Here is a 12835-nt window from a genome sequence, read left to right as displayed (position 1 = left end):
GAGCCGGGCATGGCGTGCCTCGTCTGCCGCTGCCCCTTTGCTTTAGCCCATCCACGGTGATAGGGAGCTTCGTGCTTCTTGCTAGTGTGCGGGCCTGGGGGGAAGGTGGGGGGAAGGAGGCTCGGGGGTTCAGTGAGCAAAGCCCACCTGCAGCAGCTGCGATGGGGGTGGAGCACGGACCCCCCCTTAGGGTACCAGCCCGGCTCTCACCTACTGTGGGCCATCGTGCTCAGAGAGAAACATAGGAAACCATCTCTGCTGAGCGGGGCTGTGGTGATGGTAAAAGGGGCCAGCATCTGGGAGCCTGGTCCAGTTCCCAGTGGATGTCTGCTCCCTTCCCACCTCCAAGAATCCAGCAGCCTAGGAACTTGCTACATGGAGTGCTGTCTTAGAGCTGGGTTCTGCTTGCCAGCCAGAGGTGTGAATCCTGCTGGCTTTTCATATACAGCATTTGGGAAATGAGAATTCCAACTTTTTTTTCCAGCTTTGCTGGGGGAAAAAAGGGAAACTTGATACCACTTCCTCCCCTCAGGAGGCTCTGCAAGGCCTGGGACCGAGTCTGCCCAGCCCGCACTGTAGGACACCTGGCGGAAATCAAGGCTCCATAAATATGCTTTCTATAGTCAAGGAATGGCAGCCACAATATCCATCGTTTCTTAGTGCTTTGTAGTTCTTGAAATGTTTCTGCTACATGATCTCATTAAATATGTGCTGCTAATGAAAGAAATGGGCATTGAGTATAGTAATTTAGGCTTCAAATCCTAGAACTCACAAGCTATATGGCTTTGGGCCAATTACTGTTCCTTTCTTAGTCTCAGCTCCCCACTTAAAATATGGGGTCATACAAGAATCTGCTACCTGGGATTTGTGGGAAAGACGATAAAGATAGAGGCAGAGGACTCGGTGTGGTGCCCGGGACTTAATAAGTGTCCCACACAGGTTACCATCACTGTCACACGTGCTGAGTTGCTTCAGTCATGTCTGACTCTGTGCAACCATGTGGACTGCAATGCACACAGACTCCTGTGACCATGGGATTCTTCAGGCAAGAATACTGGAGTGGGTTGCCATGGCCTCCTCCAGGGGATCTTGCTGACCCAGGGATCAAACCTGCATCTCTTCCGTCTCCTGCATTGGCAGGCAGTACCACTAGGGCCCCCTGGGAAGCCCCATTTCCCAGAGAGCTGAGGCCATGGTCACGTAGTAATCCAGTGTCAGAACCAGGACTGGAGCCCAGACAATTGACTCCAAATGAGTTGTTGTCTCTTTTCTATGATTGTAACACCTACCTCTTCTTTCTCAGTGCCAGACACTGTGCTAAGTATCCTCCATGTACTGTCTCTTTTCATGCTCGAGATGATACTGAGATGGGTCCCAGAACTGTGACCATTTTACAGATGAGAAGACTGAGAAACATTAAAGAGACATGGCCAAACACGAAAGGATGCTCAACGTCGCTAACATCAGGGAAATGCAAATCCCAGTGAAATATCACTTCACACCTGTCAGAATGACTATCATCAAAAAGAACACAAGCATCAAATGTTGGTGAGCACATGGAGAAAAGGGGATCCTTGTACACTATTGGTGGAAATGTACGCTGGGACAGCCACCGCGGAAAGCAATATAGAAAAACTCTAAAATCCTAAAAGAACTGAAACTAGAACTAACATATGACCAAGCAATTCCACTCCTGGGTATATATCCACAAAAAGAAAAACACTAATTAGAAAAGATACACACCCCCTAGTATTCACAGAAGCGTTATTTATACTTGCCAAGACATGGAAGCAATCCAAGTGTCCATCAACAGATGTGGGTAAAGAAGGGCTGTCACGCACAATGGAATATTACTCAGCCACAAAAAGAATGACATGTTGGCATTTGCAGGATTATGGATGGACTTGGAAAATACTATGCTGAATGAAATAGAGAAAGAAAAATGCTGCAAGTTATCACTTTTATATCAAATCTAAAAAATACAACAAACTAGTGAATATAACAAAAAAAGAAGCAGACTCACTTACAGAGAACAAAGGATCAGTTACCAGCGTGGAGAGGGAAGGGAAAGGGGCAACCCAGGGAGAGAAGGTTAGGGTACAAACCGTTATGTCTAAAATAAACTATAAGAGTATAGACAAAATATAATAACTGCAAATGAAGTCTAACCTGTAAAAATCTACATCTATATTGCATACCTGTAACTCATATAATATTGTGCATCAGCTATTGTACAACAAGTCACCATTGTGTCTGATTCTTTGCAACCCCATGGACTGTAGTCCGCCAGGCTCCTCTCTCCGGATTTCCCAGGCAAGAATACTGGAGTGGGTTGCCATTTCCTTCTCCAGGCGATCTTCCCAACCCAGGGATAAAACTCGTGTCTCCTGATTGGAAGGCAGATTCTTTATCACTGAGCCACCTGGGAAGCCCAACATCAATCTCACTTCAACTAAAACAAAAGAAGAAGGCAGCACGGCCAAGGCCACAGAGTCCTTACACGGAGAAGCTGGGACCCACACCCAGGCAGCGGGTGCAGTGCTCACACTGCTAGCCACCTGGTCCTACTCTACTTTCGCCGGGGTCAGAGCATCAGCTCACTGCAGCCAGGACGTCAAGTTTAAGAATTTTACTGCCTGACCGTTAAACCACTGGAAACCTGAAACTGGTATGGACGTGGGAGAATCTACACCATAGGAATCAGCACGTACTACAAACCAGAGTTTTGTTTTGTCTTTTTAACCTGATAGCCAGTTTACCAGTCCACTATTTTTTTGAATACCACTAGGCTTCCCTGGTAGCTCAGTTGGTAAAGAGTCTGCCTGCAATGCAGGAGACCCGGGCTTGATCCCTGGGTCGGGAAGATCCCGGGGAGGAGGAAATGACAACCCACTCCAGTATTCTTGCCTGGAGAGTTCCATGGACAGAGGAGCCTGGCAGGCTACCGTCCATAGGGTCCCAAAGAGTGGGACACGACTGAGCGACTAACACTTGACCAACTTATATTTGGAAGGTGTTTCTTCTCATTTCTTAGTCATTGTTATTTGGGAAAACTTGGGAAAAGCAGATGGTGAAGAGTGTTTGTCTCATCCTGATACAGTCGTTTTCTCTCCTGGGGCTGAAAGTATGTGGCCTGATACTGTCACGTAAGACTTAATTGGTCCCTAGCCTATAGATGGCTGCAGTGCTCCTGGTGGGGGAGTGTTTCTGTCTGCACTAATGAGAGGTGTGTCCATACTTGGCAGGGGCTCTCCTGCTTTTCAGCCTGAGATGATACAAACTGGCTGTTTCATACCACAGCACATTAACACACACCATCCAACAGGTGCTTTGCAGAGAAGCTGACAGAAGCATCCAGTGTTCATTCACTCAACTGACAAGCTTTCACCTAGTACTTACTCTTACCAGACTTGAGCAAGACAAAGAGTTGTCAGGAGTCTCAAGGTCTTAGGGAAGAGCCAGATAAGGTAGGAAACAGCTGGGAAATTCTGTAGTAAGTGTTGGAGTCTTTATGCACACGGTACAGTGGCCACGCCAGGGAGGACGAAGGACTTGGGTCTGAACCAAGAAATCAAAGAAGTCAGCAGTGGTGTAGAAATCTGTGGATGTCCGAGAATTCATGGATGGTTTTGCAAAGAACAAAGGAAAAAGAGCATTCCAGACAAAGGAAACAGGATATACAATGTCTGGGAGGAGTTCAAACAGAGGGTGTTCAGAGTTCACAGTGTGTTGGGGTAGGGAGTCTGATGAGAATGGAGAGATGGCGAGAGGTGAAGTTACAAAGCCCTGAGAAGTAACAGGTATCAGTTCACTGTCATGTGTAACAGAATATCCCACAACTTAATTGCTTAAAAAGACCCTGATGCTGGGAATATTGAAGGCGGGAGGAGAAGGGGACGACAGAGGATGAGATGGTTGGATGGCACCACCGACTCGATGTATGTGAGTTTGAGTAAGCTCCGGGAGTTGGTGATGGACAGGGAAGCCTGGCGTGCTGCAGTCCATGGGGTGGCAAAGAGGCAGACTTGACTGAGCGACTGAACTGAATGGCTTAAAACAATATATCACATCTCATGTCTCAGAATTTCTATGGGTCTGAAGTTCAGGAGTGGCTTAACTGGGTGCTTCTGGCTCCGAGTTCCTCATGCAACTTTATCAGGTGTCAGCCAAGGATACAGGCTTAACTGGGGGGAAGATCCACTTTCAAGGTAACCCACTCACATGGCTGACAACCCACTGACATGCTGGCTTGGGGTCTCAGTTCTCCACAACTCTCAGCTCCAGAGAATTGCTTGGGGGTCCTCATTGCATGGAGGCTGGCTTCCTCTTGAGTGAATCATTGAAGAGAACAAAATGGAAAGTAGAACGCTTTCTGTTACCAAGCTTCAGCTGTCACTCCATTCATTACTTCCACAGCAATCTATGGGTCCTCCAGACCAGCCCTGATTCAATGTGGGAGGAGGCTGCGCTAGTGCACGCATACCACAAGGCAGGGATTACTGGGGCTATCTTGGAGGCTGACTGTCACATCTGGTTAGAAGTTAGGATTTTGTCTTATAGCTGATGGAAGATGTTGGAAAAGAAAGCAAGAGTATGTGTCCTTCTTGAGCACCAGAACCATGACAAGAAGCGAGAGAATGAAAGTAGTGTATTCACACGGAGTGTGCATTGCCTTCTGATCCTTGAAGATCCTCTTGCAGTTCTCAGATAAATTCTATCACTTGTTACCTGTGTGACCTTGGACAAGTCTCTTCCCTTCTCCTGGCTTCGGCTCCCTGTTCTGTAAAATAGGATTTATTTTATCTGTCTCTCAGGGTTACTGAAAGACTTGGAAGCATAATTCATTCAAAAGGCTTGGAACAGTGCTGGGCACTCAGGAAGTGCTAAATAAGGAGCAGTTGTTATGATGCTCAACATGATGGAGACCAACACGTCAAGTCATACGGTGAAGACTGGATATCCACCCATTCCCCAGAGGACCTACAGGTCCTTTGGCCAGGACTGCTGCTCCTTGCAAAAAGCCAGGTGCCCTACCAATCACTCCACTGACTAGGAGGGTGAATTTGAAGTGTGAGCCCATTGGTCATGTGCCTATTGGCCATGTCCAGTGATTTGTAATGCTTCTGAATTTTCATTTTCTTTTGGGGAGTTTTCAAAGCTGCAACGTGTATGTGTGTGCACACTCAGTCATGTCTGACTCTTTGTGACCCCAAGGACTGTAGCCTGCCAGTCTCCTCTGTCAATGGAATTTTCCAGGCAAGAATACTGGAGTGGGTTGCCACTTCATTCTCCATGGAAACTTTCCAATTCAGAAATCAAACCGATGTCTCTTGTATCTCCTGCATTGCAGGCAGATTTTCTACCACTGTGCCACCCACCAACTTTCATAAATAATGTTGTTGTTTATTTGCTAAGTCGCATCTGACTTTTTTTTTTTGTGACCCCATGGACTGTAACCCTCCAGGCTCCTCTGTCCATGGAATTTTCCAGGCAAGAATAGTGGAGTGGGTTGTTGTTTCTTTCTCCAGGAGATCTTTCCAACTCAGGGATGGGATCCATGTGTCTTATATTAGCAAGTGGATTTTTTACCACTGAGCCACTAGGAAAGCCCTTTCATAAATAACATATCAGTTCAGTTCAGTTGCTCAGTCGTGTCCGACTCTTTGCGACCCCTTGAGCTGCAGCCCGCCAGGCCTCCCTGTCCATCACCAGCTCTCGGAGCTTACCCAAACTCATAACATATAGCAGTGCTAATTATATTTATCACATTGTACATCATATCCGTAGTGCTTATTTATTATCTTATCACTGGAAGTTTATACCTTTTGACTGCTTTCATCCAATTCCCCTCCCCTCATCTCCACCTCTGTAACCGCAGATCTGACTCTTTTTCTGTGAGTTTGTTTGTTTGTTCTGGAGGTATAATTGACTTACAACAGTGTATTAGTTCTTGTTAGAGAACAGAGTGATTTGATATTTCTATGCGTTTCAAAACGAACACCATGCTAAGCCTCGTTATGATGTGTCAGCACACAAAGGAATTACTTAGTTATTGACGACATTCTCCACGCTGTTCACTTCATACCTATAATCCATTTCTTTTGCAACTGAAAGCCTGCCTCTTAGTCTCCCTCCTCCCCAACCCCTTCACTTCTGGCAACCTGTTTGGTCTCTGTAGACATAACTCCTGTTTCTATTTTGCTATGTTTGTTCTTTTTTTTTATTTAAGATTCCACATATGAGTGAAATCATACAGTGTTTGTCTTTCTCTGTCTGACTTGAGTCTCTGGGCCCACCCATGTTGTCACAAACGGCAGGATTTCATTTTCCTTTGTGACTGAGTAATGCTCCTGTGTGTGTGCATGTGTGTGTGTGTGTGTGTGTGTGTGTGTGTGATGTCTTCTTTATCCATTCATCTACTGAGGGACACTTAATGTTGCTTATATCTTGCCTACTGTAAATCTTTTCCCTTTTTTGTGTTTTTGATGCTACAGAAACAATAGCACAAACACAAGAATATCTCTGGCAGCATTTTTATAACAGCCCGAGAGAGAGAGACAGGCAGAAAGACAGACAGAAAAAAGAGAAAGTTAAGGTCCCCCAAATTAAAAGCTTAAATAATTTACAGTACATTTAGATAACAGAAACAGGCTCTCCAGTGAAAAGAATTCACTGAAGAGAAAGGAAAATATGCATCCACGCAAAGACTTGTCCAAGAATGTTCATAGCATTACTCATAACAGCCAAAGGTTGGAGACCATGGGAATGTCCATCACCTGGCGAACGGAAATCAACATAGTACATCCTTGCCACTGACGGCTGCTCAGTCATAAAACACCAAAACTGAAAGTGACACAAATGAGCTGCAAAAACCCTGTGCTGAGTTAAGGAAGCTTGATGCAAAAGGCCACATATTGCATGATTCCATTCATACGAAATGTCCAGAATCAGAAAATACCCAGGCAATGGATTGTTCACGAGGGGTGGGAGTGTGAATAGAGAGTGACTGCAAATGAGCCCAAGGTTCCTTTTAGGGGTAATGGAGAAGACCAAAATTGGATGGCAGTGACGGCTGTGCAGCCGGGGAATTTACTACAGATCATTGAGTTGTACACTTAAAGTGAATGAATGTTATACTATGTAAATTATATTTCAATAAAGCTGCTTCAGGAAAGGAATGCTGCAGATCTTTGTATATTGACCTAGGCAGATATCTAGCATAAATGATGACAATAAAAATAGCAAATTGCAAATTAATATAGAGACCAGCATTGCTTTCCTTACAAAGAAACTGAAAAATGTATAACATATTTCTATGTGCCTCTTGACCATCTGCATGTCTTCTTTGGAGAAATGTCTCTGGAGATCTTCTGCCCATTTTTTTGATTGGGTTGTTTGTTTTGACGACATTGCTGATTATTTGAGAAATACAAATAAAAACTACAGTGAGATATGACCTCACACCAGTCAGGATAGCTGTCATCAAAAAACCCACAAACAATCAATGTGGGAGAGGGTATGGAGAGAGTGGAAGCCCCCTACACTGTTGGTGGGAATGTAAACAGTAAATTAATACAGTCGATGTGGAGAACAGTATGGAGCTGTCCTCAAAGATTACAAGTGGAGTTACCACGTGACCCTGCAGTCCCACTCCTGGGCATATCCAGAGAAAAACATGGTCTGAAAGGATACATTCACCCCAATATTCATTGCAGCACTGTTTATAATAGCCAAAATATGGAAACAACCTAAATATCCACCAGCAAAGGAATGGAAAAAGAAGACGTGGTACACATATACAATGGAATATTGCCCAGCCATCGAAAAGAATAAAATCATGCCATTTTCAGCAACACGTGTCAAGCTAAAGAAAAAATAGTCATAGCCTAAAAGATGAGAGTTATGTTCTGTTTGGTGGAAATTTTTAGAACTTCAAGCTCCGGAGATAGCATCTCAAGTAGCCCTGAGGGAACTATTCCGAGGAGGCCATGCAGAGGAGTCAGCTTATATAGACGTTTGCAACGAGGGGCAAGGAGCTTAAATATCAAAGTATTATTAAGGAAAACCAGATATCCCAAATTAAGGAATTTAGTGCTTTTCTGTGTATGAGAAGATGCAAGAATCTGGGCTCACGGCAATCATTCCTGCCATACGCATCTCAGCTCCCTCGGGCCGGCATTCTGCCATTGGATTTTTCTCAGCATTAGTTCCTGGTTCACCAGAGGGAGTGGCAGAGGCAGCGGCAGGTGCCTGATAGCTGCTGGATGGCAGGTATTGTTTTTTCCTGACTGTACGCATGGACTCTACACAGCAGACTGTCCCTGTCCCATGAAGCTCTGCATGTGGAAAGAAAGGTCAGACGGGGGTGGGATTTGGCAGCTTTGTCTGGGTTCCAATTGGTATCAAAAAATTTTTTTAAGGCAAACCATTTGCCTCGTTTACAAGGCAAACCATTTAATATCATGGGAATCCAAGTATATGGCCCAACCAGTATTGCTGAAGAATCTGAAGTTGAATGGTTCTATGAAGACGTACAAGATCTTCTAGAATTAACACCCAAAAAAAGATGTCCTTTTCATTATAGGGAACTGGAATGCAAAAGTAGGAAGTCAAGAAACACCTGGAGTAACAGGCAAATTTGGTCTTGAAGTACGGAATGACGCAGGGCAAAGGCTAATAGAGTTTTGCCAAGAGAACGCACTGGTCATAGCAAACACCCTCTTTCAATAGCACAAGAGAAGACTCTACACATGGACATCACCAGATGGTTAACACCGGAATCAGATTGACTATATTCTTTGCAGAGAATGGAGAAGCTCTATACAGTCAGCAAAAACAAGACTGGGAACTGACTGTGGCTCAGATCATGAACTCCTTATTGCCAAATTCAGACTTAAATTAAAGAAAGTAGGGAAAACCACTAGACCATTCAGGTATGACCTAAATCAAATCCCTTACGATTATACAGTGGAAGTGACAAATAGATTCAAGGAATTAGACCTCATAGAAAGAGTGACTGAAGAACTATGGACAGAGATCGTGACATTGTACAGGAGACAGGGATCAAGACCATCCCCAAGGAAAAGAAATACAAAAAGGCAAAATGGCTTTCTGAGGAGGCCATACAAATAGCTGAGAAAAGAAGATAAGTAAAAGGCAAAGGAGAAAAGGAAAGATATACCATCTGAATGCAGAGTTCCAAAGAATAGCATGAAGAGGTAAGAAAGCCTTCCTCAGTGATCAGTGCAGAGAAATAGAGGAAAACAATAGAATGGGAAAGACTAGAGATCTCTTCAAGAAAATTAGAGATACCAGGGGGAATATCTCAAGCAAAGATGGGCTTGATAAAGGACAGAAATGGTACTGATCTAACAGAATCAGAAGATATTAAGAAGAGGTGGCAAGAATACACAGAAGAACTGTACAAAAAAGAGCTTCACGACCCAGATAATCACAATGGTGTAATCACTCTCTTAGAGCCATACATCCTGGAATGTGAAGTCAAGTGGGCCTTAGAAAGCATCACTATGAACAAAGTTAGTGGAGGCAATGGAATTCCAGTTGAGCTATTTCAAATCCTGAAAGACAACGCTATGAAAGTGCTGCACTCAATATGCCAGCAAATCTGCAAAACTCAGCAGTGGCCACAGGACTGGAAAAGGTCAATTTTCATTCCAATCCCAAAGAAGGGCAATGCCAAAGAATGTCCAGACTACCACACAATCGCTCTTATCTCAGACTCTAGCAAAGTAATTCCCCAAATTCTCCAAGCCAGGTTTCAATAGTACATGAACCATGAACTTCCAGGTGTTCAATCTGAATTTAGAAGATACATAGGAACCAGAGATCAGATTGCCAACATCTGCTGAGTCATCAAAACAGCAAGAGGGTTCCAGAAAAACATCAACTTCTGCTTTATTGACTACGCCAAAGCCTTTGACTGTGTGGATCATAACAAATTGAAAAATTCTTAAAGAGATGGGAATACCAGACCACCTTAGCTGCTTCCTGAGAAATCTTTATTCAGGTCAAGAAGCAATAGTTAGAACTGGACATGGAACAACAGACTGGGAAAGGAGCATGAAAAGCCTGTATATTGTCACCCTGCTTATTTAACTTATATGCAGAGTACATCATGTGAAATGTCAAGCTGGATGAAGAACAAGCTGGAATCAAGATGGCCACAAGAAATATCAATAACCTCAGATACGCAGATGACACCACCCTTATAGAAGAAAGTGAAGAACTAAAGAACCTCTTAGTGAAAGTGAAAGAGGACAGTGAAAAAGTTGGCTTAAAACTCAACATTCAAAAACCTAAGATCATGGCATCCGGCCCCATCATCTCATGGCAAATAGATGGGGAATCAATAGAAACAGTGACAGACTTAATGTTCTTGGGCTCCAGAATCACTGCAGATGGCAACTGCAGCCATGAAATTAAAAGATGTTTGTTCCTTGGAAGAAAAGCTATGACCAACCTAGACAACATATTAAAAAGCAGAGACACTACTTTGCCAACAAAGGTCCATCTAGTCAAAGCTGTGGTTTTTCCAGTAGTCATGTATGGGTGTGAGAGTTGGACTATAAAGAAAGCTGAGCACCAAAGAATTGATGCTTTTGAACTGTGATGTTGGAGAAGACTCTTGAGAGTCCCTTGGATTGCAAGGAGATTCAACCAGTCCATTCTAAAGGAAATCAGTCCTGAATATTCATTGGAAGGACTGATGCTGAAGCTAAAACTCCAATACTTTTGCCACCTGATGCAATGAACTGACTCACTTGAAAAGACCCTGATGCTGGGAAAGATTGAAGGTGGGAGGAGAAGGGGACGACAGAGGATGAGATGGTTGGATGGCATCACCGACTTAATGGACATGAATTTGAGGAGGCTCCGGGAGTTGGTGATAGACAGGGAAGCCAGGTGTGCTGTAGTCCATGGGGTAAGAAAGAGTTGGATACGACTGAGCGACTGAACTGACTGACGGGGAGGCAGAATTGCTGATGGCTGTGCCATCCTTGTTTATTGACATGGCAGGAAATACATAATTTCTCCTGCAGATGGACCTAGATATTGTCATACTGAGTGAAGTAAGTCAGACAGAAAGAGACAAATATCATATGATATCACTTATATGTGGAATCTAAAAAAAGGATGCAGATGAACTTATTTACAAAACAGAAACAAACTGAGACTTAGATAATGAACGTACCAGCGGACAGCAAGGGGAGGAATAGTTAGGGAGTTTGGATTGACATGTATACACGGCTATATTTAAAATGGATATCCAACAAAGACCTACTGTAAAGCACAGGGAACTTTGCTCAATATTACGTAACAACCTAAATGGGAAAAGAATTTTAAAAACTGAATCACTGTGCTGTATACTTGAAACCAACACAACATTGTTAATCAACTATACTCCAACATAAAACAAAAAGTTTTAAAATATTAGAAAGGTTTATTTGTACATGCAATTATATTTGAAATATCACTGGGAAGTTTCAAAAAGTCAGTTCAGTTGCTCAGTGGTGTCCGACTCCTTTCCTGATTTGGAACCAGTCTGTTGTTCCATGTCCAGTTCTAACTGGACAGATTTCTCAGGAGACAGGTCAGGTGGTCTGGTATTCCCATCTCTTTAAGAATTTTCCACAGGTTGTTGTGACCCACACAGTCAAAGAGGTCATGCATTAAATGGCTCAGAGTCTAATTCAGTAGGTCTGGGGTAGAGCCCACCAATTTGCAGTTCTAACAAGTTCCTAGATGCTGCTGCTGCAACTACAGGAACTGCTAGTCCAGATAAATAAGAGGGTGAGGGGTCACAGGGACTAGAGTTCCAGCCCCAGCTGCACCCCCAGGTCACTTGATCTTGGGCAAGTCATTTCAGTCGCTGAGCCTCAGCTTCTTTGTCCGTAAAACAGAGATGACTCTTGCCCAGTGCTTGACACCTCACCACGAATGCTTGTTCCCTTCGGCAATCTCTTGTGAAGCACAGTGCTTAGGTACTTAATTAGCAGCTGTAGCAATAAAAAGCAGCAGTCAGAATAAGCTGTAGAGTCAGACAGACCTGGGGATTAATCCCAGTTCTGTGACTTCCTATGAGGACTCAGGCAAGTTCATTAACCTCTGTGAAAGTGAAAGTGAACGTGGCTCAGTCGTGTCCTATTCTTTTCAATCCATGGACTGCATTCTTTTCAATCTTTCCATGGACTGTATAGTCCATGGAATTCTCCAGGCCAGAATACTGGAGTGAGTAGCCTTTCCCTTCTCCAAGGAATCTTCCAAACCCAGGGATCGAACCCAAAGTGAAAGTGAAGTCGCTCAGTTGTGTCCGACTCTTTGCGACCCCATGGACTGTAGCCCACCAGGCTCCTCCGTCCATGGGATTCTTCAGGCAAGAATACTGGAGTGGGTTGCCATTTCCTTCTCCAGGGGATCTTCCCAACCCAGGGATCGAACTCAGGTCTCCCGCACTGCAGGCAGACGCTTTAACCTCTGAGCCACCAGGGAAGGGTGCCAGGTCTCCCACATTGCTGGCGGATTCTTTACCAGCTGAGTCACAAGGAAGCCCAAGAATACTGGAGTGGGTAGCCTATCCCTTCTCCAGATGATCTTCTTGACCCAGGAATCAAACTGAGGTCTCCTTCATTGCAGGCAGATTCTTTACCAACTGAGCTATTACAAAAGCCCTAATTAATTTCTACCTCCATACACTTCCTCTTCCGCTTTCTTTTTTATAAAGTCGAGATGAACATAATATCATCATATACTTTATAGAGCTTGGACACTATTATTTTGTTTCTGACAAAATAAGCATGGAGTAAAGTAAATTTTT

Source organism: Budorcas taxicolor, chromosome 10 (assembly GCF_023091745.1).
Source record: "Budorcas taxicolor isolate Tak-1 chromosome 10, Takin1.1, whole genome shotgun sequence".
Classification (NCBI taxonomy): domain Eukaryota; kingdom Metazoa; phylum Chordata; class Mammalia; order Artiodactyla; family Bovidae; genus Budorcas; species Budorcas taxicolor.
This window is presented reverse-complemented; position numbering follows the sequence as displayed.